This window comes from Gopherus flavomarginatus, chromosome 1 (genome assembly GCF_025201925.1).
Source record: "Gopherus flavomarginatus isolate rGopFla2 chromosome 1, rGopFla2.mat.asm, whole genome shotgun sequence".
Lineage (NCBI taxonomy): Eukaryota > Metazoa > Chordata > Testudines > Testudinidae > Gopherus > Gopherus flavomarginatus.
Window position 1 is genome coordinate 292225847 of NC_066617.1, and position 20952 is coordinate 292246798.

The 20952-nt window shown below is 42.2% G+C and overlaps 1 long non-coding RNA gene across 1 annotated transcript in view; it reads left to right on the top strand.

Annotated features, from left to right (window-relative positions):
- Positions 1-17676, top strand: part of LOC127050882 (uncharacterized) — a 176816-nt gene extending 159140 nt beyond the window's left edge. The window contains exon 2 of the long non-coding RNA XR_007774346.1: positions 17386-17676. This is a non-coding gene — a long non-coding RNA (uncharacterized LOC127050882). The remainder of the gene's footprint in view (positions 1-17385) is intronic.
- Positions 17677-20952: the final 3276 nt, after the last annotated feature.

Genomic DNA, 20952 nt, shown 5'->3' on the forward strand with positions numbered 1-20952 from the left:
TAAAATCTATGATTATACACAAATCAAACTGATTCATGTAGTCTACCTCTGACATGACATGAGGAATGTCAATATCTTCCTTTCTCAGCAAGGAAGAAAGACCTTACCCAGTTCCTGTACCTGTTTGCACCAGTGGTGGCTCCAGGCACCAGTGCTCCAAGCATGTGCCTGGGGTGACAAGCTGTGGGGGGCGCCCTGCCAGTCCCTGTGAGGGTGGCAGTCAGGCAGCCTTTGGCGGCTTGCCTGCAGGAGGTCCGTGGATTCAGCGGCAATTTGGTGTCGGGTATGCCAAATCCTGCAGGACCAGGGACCTCCTGCAGGCAAGCAGCCAAAGGCTGCCTGACTGCCGTGCTTGGGGAGGCAAAAAAGCTAGAGCCACCCCTGGTTTGCACCACTGGTTTTGAACACTGTCGTGTGTATATAGCAGGGATTGGCAATCTTTGGCACATGGCCTGTCAGGGAAATCCACTGGCAGGCCAGGATGGCTTGTTTACCTGCAGCATCCACAGGTTTGGCTGATTGCAGCTCCGACTGGCCACAATTCACTATTCAAGGCCAATGGGGGCTGCAGGAAGCGGCATGGGCCAAGCGATGTGCTGGCCGCTGCTTCCCACAGTCCCAGTCGGCCTGGAACAGTGAGCAACAGCCAGTGGGAGCTGCAATCAGCCAAACCTGTGGATGCTGCAAGTAAACAAGCCATCCTGGCGCGCCAGTGGATTTCCCTGACAGGCCATGTGCCACAGGGTGCCAATCTCTGGTCTAAATGATTGGCTGAACAAGAAGTAGGACTGAGGGGAGGTGCAGGCTCTAAAATTTTTTACTTTTGTTTTGGAGTGCAGTTTTGTAACAAACATCTACATTTGTAGATTGCATTACAGTACTTGTGTGAATTGAAAAATACTAGTTTGCCATTTTTACAGTGCAAAACTATTTTATAAAAAAATATAAAGTGAGCACTGTCAACGTTGTATACTGTGGTATAATTGAAATCAATATATTTTAAAATGTAGAAAAAACAACCAAAATATTTTATTAAATTTCAGTTGGTGTTCTATTGTTTAACACTGCAATTAATGGACAGCCCTACTAAAAAATCAAAAAATGATTTAAAGGGTGTTACACAATTCGTTGTAGGAAGGCTCAAGGAATTAATCCCACTGGTTAGTAGTAAGTGGATATGACAGATTTGGAGCCGCGAGTAACAATTTAAGAATACTGTATCTTGATTAGGTTATTGGTGTGTACTGTACCCATAGATTGAGTTCATTCAATAGCAGTTTCTTTTTCAGGAAATGTACTCAAGAGGGGGAGGTGAATCTTCATAGACTTTCTGCATGAGCATACTTTGGGAGGCAGTGGGGGTGCTGTACCCCCATACTGGAAGCCTCAGGCAGACATGGAATTTGCCTGCTGCCCACATAGCCCAATAATACACTCTAGATAGCACTTAATCCCAAGGAGCTCTTAACAATGGTTGCAATAGAAAAGATCCAGGCATGTAGATTTCAAATTTACAATATTAGTAACTCTACTGACACAGTTTGAAAGATGTCATCTAACCCTGCTGGGATACAGTCTGTTCTTAGGACTGTCAATGTCAAGAGCCAAAGCCATATCTATGCTATCTAACCAATGTTAGCAACCTTCAGGACTGTCTGTATGGTTGGGGGTGGGGTTAGCTAGTAGTGTTGCTACATTGATGTAACTGCATGGGTGAAAACCCTCTCCATGCCCATCAGAGTACAACCAGTAAAAGTCACGGTTTACACTGGTACATTGCCTCTACTTTAGGAGTTTGCCCCAGTGTAGCTATGTCAATAACACCGGTGACTCAGACCTCAGTGTAGACAAGGTGTTGATTTCCATGGTGTGTGTTCCAGTACAGGGGTATGTAAATGGATTGCTGTGTCATCATTAGAACTCCCCTGGAGGACAGAAGACTTCATGCTGTTAACATAATTCAGAGCTCCTAATATGCTACTGTTCAACTACTTCTGATTTCTTTAATTTGCTTCCCTAAACTGGCTTTACTAAGTATTGATTGCACAATAGTATGAGAGCACTAAAGCTTATCTGCTGGTAAACTCCCAACATAAGAGACTAGATGAAAAGTATATTTGTTCTAAAATTATATATTCATAGTGCTGTCTCTAATATTAGCCATATATACTGAAACTGTATCTCTGTACACTTCCCCAGGGTAGGGAAGGGTATTCAAAACTTCAAACTGAATGAACTGGTTTTAAAACCAGTTAGAGCTGCAGTATGGGCAAGGCTATAGTCACTGGAAATGTTTAGATAACTAGTTTACATAAACCGGTTCTAAGAACACTTCTGGCCACCAGCAGTGTCTACACTACAGCTTTAAATGGTTAAACTAGTTTAAAAACTGGTTTGGATTTAGGGGCCTGATTTTTTCAGAAGTGCTGAGCACCAAAAGCTCCAGTTGCAGTAAATAGATGTGAATGCCCAACACCTCAGAAAGGCTCCCCTAATGAAATTACTTGACAGAGAATTCAGTCCATCACAACTCCACTGACCACTGCCACAACTGTTCACCCTGGCAGATCCAGCTTCTACTCCAAATGATATATGCATTATATTACTACAGATGCTCAGTGGGCACATCACAGTTAAGTTCAAGAACAGGTGTTTTCCCACTGAATAGTAAATGAAGAACCAAGTGGCAAGTACAGTTTAAGATAAATTAAAGTGTATATTCAGCATTGACTGCAGAAAATATCTGAGTTAATTGTAACAATTAAGACTTACCTAGGGCATACATGCTGCTTTCATTTTGTTTTGAGGTAGAAGAAAATGATTTATCTCCAAGAAACTCTAGTCCTCTGTTATTGTAGGAAGAAGTTGGGAGGGGGCACATTAAATAGGTCTTTGAAGTGGCCATAGACAGATTCTGCTCTAAAACACTGTTTACTGCTCAGCTGCAAAGGAAAAGATATATTTAAGGTAACTAAAGTCTTTGGACATGTTTGTTTGTTTGTTTGTTCTAGGGAAAACAAGGAAAAACAAATTACCTTACATTCATGACTTTGTGTTTCATAGGGAGATTTTGGTGGTATAAATTTCTGTAGCTTTCATAATTTAAGACCACAGGGGACAATTATGCTGATCTAGCCTGACCTGCATAACACAGACCATAGAACTTCACCCAGTGATTTCTGCATCAAGGCCATAACTGCTGTTTGCACTACAGTAAAACATCAGAGTTATGAACACCTTGGGAATGGAGGTTGTTTGTAACTCTGAAATGTTCATAACTCTGAACAAAACATTGTGGTGCTTTCAAAAGTTTACAAATGAATATTGACTTAGTACAGCTTGAAACTTTACTATGCAGAAGAAAAATGCTGCTTTTAACCATCTTAATATTAATGAAACAAGCACAGTTTCCTTACCCTGTCAAATCTTTTTTTAAACTTTCCCTTTTTTAGTAGTTTACCTTTAACACAGTACTATATTTCACTTTTTTGTGTCTGCTGGTGCCTAATTGCTTCCTTCCAGTTCCAAATGAGGTGTCTGACTGGTCAGTTTGTAACTCTGATGTTCGTAACTCTGAGGGTCTATTGTATAGTGGATCTTTCAGAAAGAAATCCTGTTGTGATTTAAAGTGATGGAGAATCCACCACATCTCAAATCTGATTGCTCCTGTGTTAGCCCAGTATTTTCCTGTGGGACATTCTTTCAAATATCAGGCATTGTTGGCCACCTTTTGGGGTAGCTCCTCTGTTGATGTAAATTGTCATAGTTCAAGTGACTTCAGCTGATCTGTAACAATTTCCAATAGCATAAGATCTGCCCCCTTAAGTCTGTAAAAATGTCATGCAATTGTATCGATTCACTAGTACTCTTTAATCTTCCTTGGTGCTTTACATTTTATAACATAAAAGTAAGCTACAGGCTTAGACATATGAACATGATGTTTGCACATTATTATTTATTCATTAATCATTTATTAACCACCCAAGTGTGCTAGTTACCTTACTGACACAAAGACCAAAGCTGTCAGAAGATCTTATCTAAATATACAGCAGATAAAGAGATAATTGAGAATAAGAAACATAGGTTTAGATAACGAGTTTGTACATTATTGTACATGATGGGTTTATACATCTGAATCCCACATGTAAAGCATAATTGGTTTGTACATGACACTAGGACCCTAAAATATAAATACATCCTAATGATATGCATATAGAAAAATCAAAAGAAAGCATCTAGTTTCAAACAACTCGTATTGTTGCAGCACAGCTTGCTACAGCAGATTGACATTTTTGTGCTATATAGTAACCAAGAGCTAGGATTTCATCATAGTCTCCTAATGGAGTACTGTATATTCTCAGTTGTCTCACACCACTTTCCTGATAATTCCATAGTATGTTTCCATCACCTACTGCCTATCTAAAGTATTTAAATGTATGATCTTCAGGAAATATCTCTTCTGCTGCTCTGATGAAAAATTAAATCTAGGTATCTCTGAAGTAGTTTCTTTGCTTTCCTGCACTCCAGCGTAGTAACTACAAGTGTTTTTCAGCAATGACTTCTAAGCATGATGTCACATAAAATATGTGCAAAGAGGTTTTTATTTCTGCTCAGAGCTGTGTTTAAGTCTAAAAAAGCCAAGGTTTTTAGCTTTTATTTTAAAAAAATCAGTTTCTCAGTGTGAAGGAGCTTCAGTGAAAGACACCAGCTTCAAAGCCTCATTGTGCATAAGAGGAATGGCTTGGGTTAACACTTTCAACAAAGGCAGCTGAGATCTTAGGATCCCTTGGCTTCTAGTGCTTGGTATTCTATTATTTGAAAGAAGCTTAAAAGCATACAAACTTGTATAGCAGGGGTCGGCAACCTCTGGCACGTGGCTTGCCAGGGTAAACACCCTGGCAGGCCAGGCCAGTTTGTTTACCTACCGTGTCAGCAGGTTCAGCCAATCGTGGCTCCCACTGGCCATGGTTCTCTGTCCCAGGCCAATGGGGGCTGCGGGAAGCAGCACGGGCAAGGGATGTGCTGGCCACAGCTTTCTGCCTTCCCCCATTGGCCTGGAACAGAGAACCGCAGACACTGGAGCCACAATCAGCCGAACCTGCCGATGCGGCAGGTAAACAAACTGGTCCGGCCCACCAGGGTACTTACCCTGGCGAGCCGCATGCCACAGGTTGCCGACCCCTGTTGTATAGTATACCCTGACAGCTCATTTTCACCCCTTTTTGGCTTCAAGGGAAATGTATTTGGCTATAAATTTCCAGTCTCTGCTGTTTGTCCAGTGTTCCTAGACACTTAACAGAATGCATTTCAAACTTTAAAATTACAAATATGTGCCCTTAATTTAAGGAACAACTGATTTCATTTTAATCTGTCGAGACCTGAATTCGGGGTTATTTGTGTTCCCCCTGCTATATTGATGACATCATTAGAATCCCAAAGCCTGTAAGGAATGTGAGGAATCAGGTTCCTGCAATGTTAGCAACAGCATCAATATTTTTAGAGAAAATGCATTTCTGAAATCAGATTTTAGCAGATAAGAAAGTAACTATTAAAATAAATAAGGCATTAAAATATCCCTTTACAAAAATTTCCTGTAGAATTTTAATAGAGGTGAAGCCAAAATTTTTTTACAAAAGTTATCCTAAAATCCAATCGAATATAAAAGAGAATTTCCTTTCTATAGGCTTTGAGGGGGCAAAAAGTATGTTAAATCCTATTGAAGTCTCTAGAAAGGATAAATTTATCTAATCATCTTGAATGGTGCAAAAATCTTAAACAAGATTAACATTTTCTTTGTTGTTATGTAGAACCTTTCCATTTGAGGGTGTGTTGTTTTTAAATCTACACCTGTATTACATTAGTCCTAAATCCTGGACCCAGTGCAAAGCCAGAGGAAAAGGACTGTGTTCAGAGATGTTCTGTCAGGAAGGGATGGAAGCCTATCTACATCTCAGAGTACTGCTGAGCCCAGTCAGTGGTAGTTGTAGTCACTAGTCAATGAGGAATTAGGAAGAATGGTCCTCTGTGGACAGATTATTGCATAATTGTCTGTCACTTCCTCTTTCACATTGGTAGCATCTAGAGGTATTAGGATGTTATACAAACATAGATAATGACAGTCCCTGCTCAAATAGTTTGGATTACATGGACAACATCTAGATTGTATGCAGTGTTGTTGTAGCTGTGTCCCAGGATATTAGAGACAAGATGGGTGAGGTAATATCTTTTACTGGACCAACTTAGATTTTCAGAAAGCCTTTGATAAGGTCCCTCACCAAAGGCTCTTAAGCAAAGTAAGCTGTCATGGGATAGGAGGGAAGATTCTCTCATGGATTGGTAACAAGTTAAAAGATAGGAAACAAAGGGCAGGAATAAATGGTCCATTCTCAGAGTGGAGAGAGGTAAATAGTGGTGTCCCCCAGGGATCTGTACTGGGCCCAATCCTATTCATCATTTCATAAATGATCTGAAAAAATGGGTAAACAGTGAGGTGGCAAAATTTGCAGATGATACAAAATTGCTCAAGATAGTTAAGTCCCAGGCAGACTGAGAAGAGCTACAAAAGGATCTCTCAAAACTGGGTGACTGAAATTCAGTGTTGATAAATGCAAAGTAATGCACATTGGAAAACAATCCCAACTGTACATATACAACGAAGGGGTCTAAATTAGCTGTTACCACTCAGAGATCTTGAAGTCATTGTGGATAGTTTTCTGAAAACATCCACTCAAAGTGCAGTGGCAGTCAGTGATTCCCAACATTTTATTTGCTTTTTTAAGAGGGATAGATAATAAGAGAGAAAATACCTTATTGTCTCTATATAAATTCATGGTACGCTCATATATTAAATACTGTGTGCAGATGTGGTCACCCCATCTCAGAAAAGATATATTGGAATTGGAAAAGGTTCAGAAAAGGGCAACAAAAATGATTAGGAGTATGAGACGGCTGCCATATGAGGAGAGATTAGTAAGACTGGTACTTTTCAGCTTGGAGCAGAGCTGACTAAGGGAGGATATGATAGAGGTCTATACAGTCATGACTGATGTGGAGAAAGTAAATAAGGAAGTGTTATTTACTCCTTCTCATAACACAAGAACTAGGGGTCACCAAATTAATAGGCAGCAGGCTTAAAACAAAGGAAGCATTTTTTCACATAATGCACAGTCAACCTGTGGAACTCCTTTGCCAGAGGATGTTGTGAAGGCCAAGACTATAACAGGGTTCAAAAAAGAACTAGATAAGTTCATGGAGGATAGGTCCATCAATGGCTATTAGCCAGGATGGGCAAGGATGGTGTCCCTAGCCTCTGGTTGCCAGAAGCTAGGAATGGGTGACAGGATGGATCACTTGATGATTACCTGTTCTGTTCATTCCCTCTGGCCTTGGCCACTGTCGGAAGAAAGGATACTGGGCTAGATGGACCTTTGGTCTGACCCAGTATGGCCGTTCTTATGTAACTTCTGTTGGTGAGAGAGACAAACTTTCAATTTTATACAGAGCTCTTCTTCAGGTCAGGGAAAGTTATTCAGAGTGTGTCAGCAAAATATAAAGTGGAAAAATTTGTTTAGCACAAGTACTTAGCTCATATTCTAATGGAACATTTAAGGTAAAGTGGCCTATTAACACCTCTGTTCATAAGACAAAAAAGGGGGTTAGCGGGTTACAGATTGTTGTAATAAGCCATACATCCAGTGACTCTGTTTAGTACTAGATTTTTAGTATCTAGGAAAGCTGTGAATTTAAGATTCCAGACTTGTCTTTTGAAAGTATTGCGCAGGTGTTTTTTGTCTGATCACTTCTTATGTAAGTTCATTTGAGAGCATAGTGACTGTCTAGTTTCACCCACATAGTTATTGGGGCATTTAGTGCACTGGATGAGGCACACCACATGTTGTGATAGGCATGTGTAGGATCCGGGATCTTCAAAGGTGTGTTGGGCGGTGGGGTAGGTGGGGAGATTGATCATAGTAGCAGTGGAGATATGTCTGCAGGTTTTGCATCTGTTCTGGCAGGATCTGCTGCTGCTTGGAGATGGTGTGTGCTGGTCTGTGGGGAGCTTGCTTCTGATGTTGGAGAGGTTGAGGGTTGTTTGAAGGTCAGAAGGAGGGGGTTAAAGAAAGATTTCTTTCAGAATGGAGTCTCTATCGAGTATGGGTTGTAGCTGTTGCTTGATTATACTCTGTATGGTTACAGTGAGGTGGTAGGTGACAACTAAGGGTGTGTAGTTGGATGGGGGTTTATTTGTGTATTTAAGCAGGTTCTGTCAGGTTAGTAAGATGACCTGTTTCATTTACTTGGCCAACATTTAACAAGATATAAGTACACACATACAATTAGCATTACCTTTAATTTCTAACAACGCAGGCTAGAACTTTTAAATGCAAACCTGTCTAGCATGGAGTGGCCCTAATACCATTCACATACTTTTCTAACGTGTCTCTAATGGTTGACTCTAGTCATTTATCCTGTAAGCTGCTTAGCCCTTTCTGGCCATGTGTCACACTTTGTATAAGATTTGTTGCAACTGTATAATGGTAGCACCAGTGATTTTGTATGGTCGTATTTTAATCAGATAATGTCACAAGCTCTAATGCAGCAAAATGCTTGAGTGCTCAGCATCCCTGTGAATGGAGCACATTTTCATTTCAATACCCTGAAGGCACTGAAGAAATGTTCCTGCTGGGGAATTTTCCTTTCTCCATAAAGTAAATAGTAAATTATTATTAATGTTTTGAACCCAATACTGTGTAGCCTTGTCCTGGGTGGGCTGAGTGCAGGAGGAAGTGACTAAGGAAGGTCCCACCTCTTTTCACAGCCTGCATAAAGACTGGGCAAAATTGCAGTCCCAGCTCTCAGACTACTGCAAAGGTGGCTAACCCCCAATCTAGCTGTGGGGTGGTTGTGTCTATTCTCTCCCCCCCCCCCACCCCATTGCAATAATTGTGCAGTAAATGCTAGAGAAAATATTTTGATAATCACTCAAACTATTAATGGTGTTTGCTGTGGGGTTTCCGACATGATGTGCATGTTATATTTTAATACAGGGGTCAGCAATCTCTGGCACATGGCTCGCCAGGGTAAGCACCCTGGCGGGCCAGGCCAGTTTGTTTACCTGCCGCATCAGCAGGTTCAGCAGACTGCAGCTCCCACTGGCTGCGGTTCGCCATCCCAGACCAATGGAAGTTGCGGGAAGCCGCGGCCAGCACATCCCTCGCCTGCACCACTTCCTGCCACCCCCCTTGGCCTGGGACGGTGAACCATGGCCAGTGGGAGCTGCAGGTAAACAAACTGGCTCAGCCCGCCAGGATGCTTACCCTGGCAAGCCACGTGCCAGAGGTTGCCAACCCCTGTTTTAGTACTAACAATTTTTACTTCCATGGACAGTACTTCACAGACAGCTCTGAAATAGTGGAACATGTTACTCCCCTGCTATTAGGCCCACAACACAAATACAGTCTTGCCTGCCCCACTTCTTCAGGTCCTCAAGTTTTTCTCTTACAGGTGCTAGCAATGAAGCTCAAATCTCAAGTATCTCTTTGGTATTATTCTTCAAGTCAGAAAAGTCTCCGAGTTCCTCCGTGTCACAGGACAATACTGTACTTTCCTGCTGAAAATCTCTACCTCAATAGTTCAGCCCATGTTTTTCAAACTTCAGAAACAATAGTGATGGGTCTGACATGAAAACCTAGATCAGTGGTAAACAGAAAGACCAGTCATCAGGTTTGTGGTTCTCTCCAGTATGATCTTCTAGGTTCCTCGTTGTGCATCAAACATTTTGTGCTTTTTGTTTTCGTTTTTCTTTTTCTGGTTTTCTGAGATCTGTTCATAACTGACTAAATGTATGAAACAAACATCTTAAAAGCAGCAAAGAGTCTTGTGGCACCTTATAGACTAACAGTTGTTTTGGAGCATGAGCTTTCGTGGGTGAATACCCACTTCGTTGGATGCAGCAGACTAGATACTAGACATCTTAAAGTGCAGGTTTGATGCTTTCAAGCAGCTTCTGCACAGCATACTTGATCATGCATTGCATGGGACCTCTGACTTTTACTTAAAAAAAGAAAAAAGTGTTGGCAAGTCATCTTCACTAGAGTTTGGATGCCAAGGATAACATGTGAAATCATCATGTCTTTCTGACAGTTCTCAATTCTTTTTTTAATTTCAATTATATAATTTCTGAAATTGTAAACAGATGTAGCGAATAAAAATGACAATAGAATCTTATTTTTCACTGATCGCATTTGGCTCACTGGTTGCAACCTGTACACCCAGAAGTATTTTAATGTACTTACACTGTAAGCAAAAGTGTGGGGGGGAGGGTGAAAAAATTGTACTCCTATTGCAAGTTTCAGGAAAAGCTATATACAATTGCTTTTTCCCCTTGATATCTGAAAGGATGTGATTTTCACTCTGAATATTTAACCTTCCTAAGTCATGTGTACGTTTTACATTACAGACTTATTTCCTGTGTAGACATTATACATGCATCATGCAATTACAAAAAATGGCTGTAGCTGTTATATACACACTACCCAATTGACAACTGTCAGAACAGCTTTATACTGTTTGATTATATTTTTGTGCATTACAGTGTAATAGTTTGCACATGGAAAATTTATTACTGACATTTTTCAGTATAATATTTAATTTTTCCCTAAGATGCTTTTTTGGTTATATGCTGGCTATTTCTTTGTCCCTTTTTTTCATCTATTGTTTGGTGCTAACTGAAACTTAGACTATAGCTTCGCCTTTCATTGGGTCAAATGCTGCTCCTCATTCCACAGGCTTAGGTGTATGGATGCTCCATGGTCAGGTGAGGACTCCTCCCTTTTCCAGGCTGCAGAATCCAAGCAGGACCACTCCCATTGCAGCCTCACAGTTGTAGAAGGCTAGACCTCAGTTGCTTCCACAACGGGGTTTGGTCAGTCTTGCAGCCTCAATGGCCAACCCCCTCTCCTTTTGCTGGCCTGCCCTAGCACCATCTCCAGAACCCCCCTGACATGTTGCCCTGGAGTGCAGGCTGCCTGTTCAGACTCCACACCTGGGCACCCTCACACTTGCAGAGGAAACACACTGAGTCCACCGCACTGAACATTTGGTACCTGGAGGAGTTGGGAAGTGGGGACAGTGTTTGTCTATCTCTGTACTGCCCAAACAATCCAGTGTTTGTGTAGTAGCAGTTTGAGTCGAGCTCATCAGAAAAAGAAGGGTTTTTTCCATAGACAACTTTGACTTTTCATCAAAAAAAAAAATTCCACCATCAATCAGAATTTTTCAGCTGAAAAAAGTTAAGACTCAATCTTTATTAATCAAAAACCCAGTTTTCCATAGAAACCCCAGTGTTTAGATCACTAAATACATTTGAGATAAACTGAAGAACCATTTTCCTGATGATGCTAAAGGTGAATTGTTAATTTATTATGGATTTGCTCTCATGAGTGCAGGAGTTAATTTCTCTATCACCTTGTTTCTCTGACATGTTGTTTAAAGACTTGAGTTCAAATTCTGGAGCTTGCTCAGTTGTTTAGCACGTGGGAGTTCTGTGCATGGAAAGGCTTTCCCTTTAATTTTTGTTCAATATATTCCTCATTTAGAGGTGAGCTGAGATTGGAATGGGTTATGTAGTACAGAGCCTTTGTCTGTCTGTGACAGCAATTCAACAAGGATCCATAGGGATGGAAAGTCAACTCCTGCTTCCTTTTCCCAAGCAATTGAGGCCTGAAAAGTAGCAGAACCACTGAGCACCTACTGTACTGGGGTAGCATTATGGAGAGTCTGTTTAAGAGTGTTCTGTATTCCAAGGAACACTGCTCCATTGTGGGTTACTCACGGACTGTGCAGTGGTAGGAGGGATGGGAGTGGACTGGGAGGAATGGTCTTGTGACCAGTCAGTTTCAGACTCTAGATTAATTGTTCAAAATCCCCCTAAAAGAGAGGCCACAGAGAACCTGCCTGGCTGCACTCAGCCCTGGATTATTTCATTCCACACACTAGAAAGTCCATGTGTAGAGGTGCAGAATCTGGCCCTTACATTGTATTGATTCATTTCATTTGTTACCAAGGGATTACTCTCCTCAAGAAAGAAAAGGGAGGGGAGAGAGTTACTTCTGATGTTGAGAAGTGGGTTCGTGACAGGTAGTGATTCATAGTGCAGCGGTAAAGGGAGATGAGAGCCAGGAAAAGGAGAGTAGCACCAGTCATGCTAGTCCTGGGCATTGCTACTAGATGACAGACAACAGAAGATGGCTGGTAACCGGCATCCAAGAAAACTCTGCTGTTGAAATGCAAACAGCAGATTTCAGTAGCTCTCAAAGAGGATATTGTTGTCTAGCTCCAGTATATCATATGTGTACTAAACAATTCTGTAATGTACCATATATATATATATATATATATATATATATATATATATCAAGACACACAACTGTAATGCAAATTAATCTTGCAATGCAAAGTAATATGGTATAATTCATGAAAATCTATGAACTTTGATACAGAGAAACTGATAAGCAAGACATTCTATTGGTCCACAGTTCAATCCCTTAATGTCAGAAAACAATGCACCTTATTACCATCTTTAGTATGCCATGGTGCTTCTACTGTCATGTCAGCGATGCACACTTTATTGTCCTGTTTAAGAATAAACAACTGTATTGACAAGAATTTTTCTGTTTAGACACTCCCTCATTATTTCTTCATTCAACTCCTGCAAATCATGTTACAATTTCTAGCATTATGCTTTTTTCAGACCTCATTTAACCTCTTCAGTGGCATAGACTGCCTTCCAAGGATGTGGTACCTGTATGTCCTTTTGTTTCAGTCAAATGGATGGCTTATGCTGGAGCTGGCTGGGTCCCTGAGTGTGCAGTCTATGTAGTACTCAAGAGATTAGTGCCTATTTGACATGAAGCCAGAGTTAACACTCCAGTTCAGCAAATGTATATCTGGCTTCTATACAATGGAAATTTGGGTGACACCACTAAAACTGATTTTCCAAAGACCCTGAAGTTTTAGGTCAGCTTTCATGTATGGAAGTCTTCTGAATTGTTTGCTGAACTAGGCCCTTAAAGCTTAATTTTATTTCCATATTTATTTTGTTCAAAATAGCTTAAAACCAACCTTGTTCCTCAAATGTCTTTCAGTGATCATATTCTAACAAAAACAACATCAAAAGCACAGATAGCAGATTGAAGAACTGAAAAAAGTCATGAAATGCCAATGTTAAAACTGGCAGCTAAACCTTAATTTTACTATCTTGTATGTAGGCATGACATGATCACATAACAGAAATTGCATCTATAAAGTGCTATAGGTATATTTGCTGTAAGATGGTAAAGACCTGTTTGAATCCCCTGCCTCAAGCAGCTTGTACTCTAGGGGTGAAATTCTGTTCTGGGGGTCTAGGCCCAACTTGCAACCCAAGGGAAGCGGAGGCTGTAAGCCACATTTGTGCCTTCCCAATCCTGGACTGCTTCAGGGGAAACAGCCGCTGGAGTATTTTAGACAGCTCCAGAGAGATATCTGAGTTAAGGCACCCTCCCTATGAGCTGCAGCTGGGCTGGAACCTCTCCATGATATGTTCTGTGATCCAACCCAACACATCCCTCGAGTCCCCAGTCACGCCACCACTCTACTTACTATATTTATGGGGCATTTTACTATATTATCTGGATCTCTTGTAACATTCAGCAAAGGTGGAGCCCATTGCAATCATTTAGTGTAGAGGTGGCAAGGCACCAGTCAGTACTATATAGAACAGAGCAGGGTGTTTCATGAAATGAATGGGTCTTTAAATGTTTGAGGGAATACCTGCCTGTTGTTTGCAGCCTGATCCAAAGCCCACTGAAGCTGATGGGGTCTGTCTTGTGGTTTAAAAGGGCTTAGATCAGGCCTCTGTGAACATTAATTGCAAAGTGTTTTGAAATGCAGGAGGTATAAAGAGGTACAAAGCCTGGATTTGGCAAAAAGGGCAAGGGAAGAGAGTATAAATGTGAAACTTGGACGGGCTTAGGGAGTGGATAAAGGTAGTGTAGTAAGCAGACTAAGAACGCAGTGTGCATTGGCAAGTGACTTGCTGAAAAAGCGTTCTTGGCTACAGCATATAGAGAATGTATTTAGCTGCTGATCAATAATACTTAGATGTAGCCAGAGGACTTATCTTTTGGAGTTAGCTTTATAGAAAAAGTGCTTTGGTTTGCCCTTATTTGCCATGTGACCTCATCTTCTCTGCATAGGTTTCAAAATGAAGCTGCAGATATTTTCTACTTTTAAAGCAGACAGTGATGAGAGACCATTGCATTGGCGGTTTGGCCTAGTGGTCACAGCCAGGCAGGTGTCAAAGTCGAGGATGGCCATGAGTTTGTAGTCAGCAACAGGGATCAAAGTAATCACTAGTGCCAGGTCCAATAGGCAGGAGTCATGGTCAGAGTCAGACCAGGGTCAGAGACTAAAGATCTGGAGTTGTTATCAAGCTGGAATCAGAACACAAGAGCTGGGGTCAGAGAGTGGAGATCGGAAGGCAAGGCAATGTCTGGAGCTGCAGCAAGCCAGAAATCTGCATGGTTGCCCAGGCAGCTTTCTGGAGTACTCTCCATAGTTAAATAGTATGTGTGGGCCAGTTAGCAGGGTGCTGTCACTCTGGCCTCCTCAGGCATTACTTCCTGTGGTGCCTAATCTCTATAGTGCTCTTTGGCTGTGGCTCTGCATGCCACTGGGAGGCCAATATGCTGACATAAGCTGCCCCAGGCTCCACAGACACTGATTTTAGTCCCATAGATCCTTACAGATGGTCATAAGGTAATCCAAGTGTGAGGCACAAGATTTTTCCTTACTCTTTCTTTCTGGGTTGTCTTTCCTTCCCCACCCCCACCCCCATCCAGCACTTACATTAAATTATTGCTCTTCTCTCTAGTCTCCCAGCATTCAGTAAGATCACCTGTAATTGTCCACATGCCCAGAATATTGACACACAATACATTGCTCAAATTCTCAGAAATTTAGGAAAATCAAATATTTTCTTACCAATTTTGGACACTCCATTAGAAATATGGTTGGTCAACCTGGCTACCACAGAGTGGCAGGATTCCTTCTCTTCCTCACCCCAACCACAGAGTAGCCTGTTTGTTCTAAGCTTGCTGAAGCTGGGGTAGAGCTGGTTGGGACATTTCCGACAAAATATTTTTTCCATCTGAAAATGCTGTCATCAAAAGCAAAACTGCAGGAAAGGGTTGGTTATGACAAACTTCTGGTTTTGAAAAGTAATTCAAAAAAGTTTGTCAAAATATCTCACTTTGATAGTTTCAAAATGAAAAATCTGGATTTTTCTAAACTTTGTTTTGAAATTTAATTTATAGAAAAGTAAATTAAAGGTGGCTAATTTTCTAAATGTTTTGCTTTTATCAAAACAAAACATTGATTAATCTAATCTGTATTGGTTTTGGATATTTGGTTCACAAACATTTTTGAGATTGACTTTTCATCCTGATTCAGGACAGGAAAAGGTTTTTGTTTTGGGGTTTTTTTTTGAAATCACAAATTCTCATGAGATGCAAAAATTGTTTCCCACTCAGAGGGTGGATTTGACCCAAAGGATGTACATTTTAAGGGTACTTCTTGCAGTACAGAGCCCTGAAACTAACTTTTATTTTTAACATTAAAGACTGTCAATTTGTTCACGGCCTCATTTCATTATTATTTTTAAGAACATACTGTGGGCTTATGCTCTTATTAACAAAATTTCACTGTTATTGACAGGTAAACACTACTATTATAGAATATGGCTACCTCCTGATATTATAGAATACTATGGAACTAAGTACCTTACAACTAAAATTATAGAACAAAGCAATAATACACATCATGTTACGTGCTGTGTGTAAATATACACTGTAGCACCGTATACACTAAATTGAAAATCACTGCCTTTTCTCCAAGTCAATGGTATTTAATATGCTGTTCTACAGTACTGCACATTGCAATGGATCCATGACTGCAATTACTACAAGGGGAATCAAGGCATTTGCCTTTGATAAAAATTTAATTTCCTAATAAAGGTATTTGGATTGTACGCTGAACCTTATAGCTGTAGTATTCACAATGTATATGCTAAAGTGCTTTTAAACTTTACAGATCCAGGCTTCCTTTCATGATTTGTAGAAATGCTTTGCTTGGCTTTATCATCTTACTGCACATTGTAGAATCCTTATTATTTTTTAATAATTAAGTGAAAAAGGAAGATGTCCTTAGTTGAACAAGCTCACATGCCTCCTGTTGAGTTTATCTTCAAGCAATTTACATAATGAGTTTCCTTCAAGTATTTTAGAATGTAAGTGTTCATTTGAAATACATAGCAATGATACAGGTCTCAAGCTTGCAAGATGCTCTTCATGGGGAGAAGAAAGTGCTGAGCACCTTGCAGGATCATATCCACAGAGATCACTCAGTACAATAACTTGGCTTAGCTCAGCCATTTATTCTGGCTATTTTATTACTATTATTTCTGTATCGTTGTATTATCAGTTGTTAAAAGGAAAACAAAGTGGAGGGTATTTCTGCTTCCCTGCTGCTTGCTAGAAGAATGTCTCTAATCATAGGACAGGTTGGAGCAGCATAAGCTTTGTCTGCATAGACAGCTTTGATGTTATTTCATGAAGGAGTTGGTTTTGTCTGCGGACATCTTTTCTCCCCTTAGTGACTTACTGTTTGAAAGGGGCTGCATGAGGGAAAATGTGCTGGTTGGTATGAGAGATAAAAAAAGTGGTGCTGCTTCAGTCAAAAGATAGAAATTCCTTTCTAACAAAAACACCCTCAGCAACAACAGAAGAATTAGTTTTTGTTACTGCAGTGCCTGGAGGCCCCAACTACCAGGGCCTTATTGTGCTGGACACTCTAAAAACACACACATGAGATAATGCCTGCCCTGAATGCATAATGGTCTAAGTAGGCAAGACAGACAAATGTTGGGAGTGGTATCCTCATTTTACACATGGGAAACTGAGGCAGAGAGCGATTGAGTCAGAGCTTAAGGCCAGAAGGGCCCACTAGATCATCTAGTCTGACCTCATGTATATGACAGGCTGTCAACATCACCCACACACTAAACCCAGCAACAGAAATAAGACCAAAATCAATGATACCCAAGGATACTGGACTACTAAGTGCTACAGGCAGACAACAGGAGCGACTGAAGCGCACCAGTGCTCGAGCCTTCTGTAGTGTCAGGGAAATGATTAAATGAGAGAGACCCAGATAATCCTGGCAAGTGACCCTGTCATAAACAGATAGCTAAGGGTTAATGTCTCTTTCACCTGAAGCACCTGACCAGAGGACCAATCAGGAAACCGGATTTTTTCAACTTTGGGTGGAGGGAATTTTGTGTCTGAGGTCTTTGTCTGTCTGCCTGCTTTCTCTGAGCTTTGGAGAAGTAGTTTCTGCTTTCTAATCTTCTGTTTCTAAGTGTAAGGACAAAGAGATCAGATAGTAAGTTATATGGTTTCTTTTCTTTGGTATTTGCATGAATATAAGTGCTGGAGTGCTTTGATTTGTATTCTTTTTGAATAAGGCTGTTTATTCATATTTCTTTTAAGCAATTAACCCTGTATTTGTCACCTTAATACAGAGAGACCATTTGTATGTATTTTTCTTTCTTTTTTATATAAAGCTTTCTTTTTAAAACCTGTTAAAGTTTCTTTACTGGGAAATTTCAGGGAAATTGAGTCTGTACTCACCAGGGAATTGGTGGGAGGAAGAAATCAGGGGGAGATCTGTGTGTGTTGGATTTGCTAACCTGATTTTGCATTCCCTCTGGGTGAAGAGGAAAGTGCTTTTGTTTCCAGGACTGGGAACGGAGAGGGGGAGTCTCTCTGTTTGGATTCACAGAGCTTGTGTCTGTGTATCTCTCCAGGAGCACCTGGAGGGGGGAAGGGAAAAAGGATTATTTCCCTTTGTTGTGAGACTCAAGGGATTTGGGTCTTGGGGTCCCCAGGGAAGGTTTTTCAGGGGGACCAGAGTGCCCCAAAACACTCTAATTTTTTGGGTGGTGGCAGCAAGTACCAGGTCCAAGCTGGTAACTAAGCTTGGAGGTTTTCATGCTAACCCCCATATTTTGGACGCTAAGGTCCAAATCTGGGACTAAAAGTATGATAGACCCACACCCACATGCTACAGAGGAAGGTGAAATCCCCACCAATGTCACTGCCAATCTGACCTGGAGGAACAGTCCTTCCTGACCCCACATATGGCGATCAGTTAGACCCTGACCATGTGAGCAAGAACCAGCAAGAAAGAAAGAGAGTGAATGCTCTGTGCCACTTCAGAGCCTTGACTGATCCCATCCAGTGTTCCATCCCCACTCATGGCCAGTCTTGATACTTCAAAGGAAGAAGATAAAAAAGCCTCCCAAAGAACATGGGTGGCAGGTTTGTAGAAATGGTGGTGGTGCCCAGAACCTGCCCAAACTGCACCCCCCAAAAAAAACTCCACCCCCCACCTGCTCCAGGCTCTGGGAGGGAATTTGGGTGGGGGAGGAAGTCGGAGGTGCAGAATGCAGGTGCTGGGAGAGAGTTTGGGGATGGCAGGGGTATGGAGGAAGGGGTGCAGGCTCTGGGAGGGAGTTTGGGGTGGGGGGGTTGGGATGGGGCTGAGGATGAGAGGTTTGGGGTGTGGGAGGGGGCTCAGGGCTATAGCAGAGGGTTGGGGTGTGGGGTGAGGCTGAGGATGAGGGGTTCATGATGCAGGAGGGGGCTCAGGGTTGGGGCAGACGGTTAGGGTTCAGGGGGATGAGGGCTATGGCTGGGGCTGGAGATGAGAGGTTTGTGGTGTTGGAGGGGGCTCAGGGCTGGGGCAGAGGGTTGGGGTGTGGGGGGGATGAGGACTCTGGTTGGGACTGGGGATGAGTTGTTTGGGGGTGCTGGAGGGGCTCAGGGCTAGGGTAGAGGGTTGAGGGTGCAGTGGGGGTGAAAGCTCTGACTGGGGGTGTGGGCTCTGGGATGGGGCAGGGCTGGGGATGAGTTTGGGGTGTAGACAGGCTGCTTCGGGACAGGGGCCAGAGACGACTCCCCCTAGTCCTTTCCCTGCTGGCAGCAGCAAGCTCTGGGGGAGGAGCTTCCCCTTTCCTGCCCCCCAGCAGCACACTCACCCCCACCACTGTCACTGCATGTGCTCCTAGGGCCCTTCTCAGGTCCAGGAATCTCCCTCGCCTCCCCCCATGGTGGGTGCCATGGGGTGCTGCATGCACCTCCTCCCCTGCTGTTGCCCCTGACTGTAGCCTCACTGGGGGTGGGGAATGGGGCTGCCTCCTTGCCCAGCATGGGGCAGGAATGGTGACTGCAGGTTGGGGGTGCTGTGATGGTGGAGGGTCCCGCCGGAAAAGGGAAAGAACTGAGGTGGAAGGGCAGGCTCAGAGTCAGCATGCCTTGGCAGTGATGGAGGGGGGGGCACTAGGACCCTGCTGCAGCAGTTGCTGCAGGGAGGCACCATGGAGCTGCATGGAAGAGGCCGGGATGCTCTGCTCCCTCCAGGGCCAGCAACGGGGGACCAGGGAAGGCACGGGGGTGGCAGGTGAGGCCAGGGGGGAGACTGGGCCCCAAACATTGGTGGAGCTGGGCCCCAGGGCTCTGAATATTGCTGGTGCCCGGGCACCACATGGGTATAGAACTCACCGCCCATGTCCCAGAATACAGGGGCGGGGGAAAACCCTTTCTGACCCCTGCACGTGGCCAGCTGAAACCCTGAAGCATGATCTTAAAGAACAAAAGATATAAACAATAAGAATCTATTGCCAAGTTGGAACTAAACCCCAATCTTCTGAGTCCCAGTACAGCATCTTAATCTCCAAAAAAATTCTTGGTCTGTACAGAAAATGAATCCATGTGGAAAGAACGCTAACATTTTACCTCCATTCTGGATTTACCCCAATTACAGCCATAGGTGACCAGCCATTTGTGTGCTGGACTGGTAACAATTCCTACAGTAGACAGGCAAATCAGCTATTTTGTGCCAATGGAGCTTGCCACTTCTTGAAACTGTGGCAAGCTGTACCAGGCCATTCAGTTTAGTCTGGTGCTGCTACCCCAGTGTCTATAATTGAAATGGATGAGGCCTTGGTTAAGAATTAACTTTTATGTCACAATTAAAAAATATATATATAATATGAATCAACAAAAACTAAATCTTCCTCTTCAATGTTGGATTAATTGAAAAGGCTTAAATGTTTTTAAATATGTACCCAGTTTGTATATTTAAAGCATAAATCCATTTGAACATTTGGACACACAATACAGTCCATGTCTATGCATATTTTAGCATGCATGCAAATAGCACTTTCCTACACTAGGCAGGAAGGTTAGATGGAAATATATTTGTGTCTGCAGTTGCCAGCGTTCAGTATCATATATTTAAGATTCTGCTCATAGGGCATCTTCATATAGGTGTCTGGAAGTAAACAATCACAGAACACTTTCCATGGTAGAGATGGCCAAGCCAGGAAGCATGGATCCAGATCTGAGCTTCTCAAAAGTTCAAGGGGTTTTGGATCTGGTATTCCAGTCCAGGCCTATCTAACATATGTTATATTGCATATTTTGAATGTAGCTAACTAACTAAATATGCATTTTTTTTCTTGAACTATAACCATTGTCACTGGCCTGTCTGCAACTTTCATTTTTTGTCTCTCTTGTACATATTTATCCTCTTTGTTATACCACACAAACTGTTCTTTATTTTTAATCCAGCATCTCTTCCAATTTCTTAGTGTGCCAATTTCTATGCATTACCATGTATGCTATGGCTGCCAGCACACACAAATCAAAATCCTAACTGCAAAGGCTCAGTTCAGAGAAGTATTCACAACTGCAGACGCTTTTAATAAGTGCTTGTATTTTCCAAGCACTGTATAAACTTTACCTCATCTTCACAGCATTCTTTTGAGACAGATAAATATTTCTGTCCCCA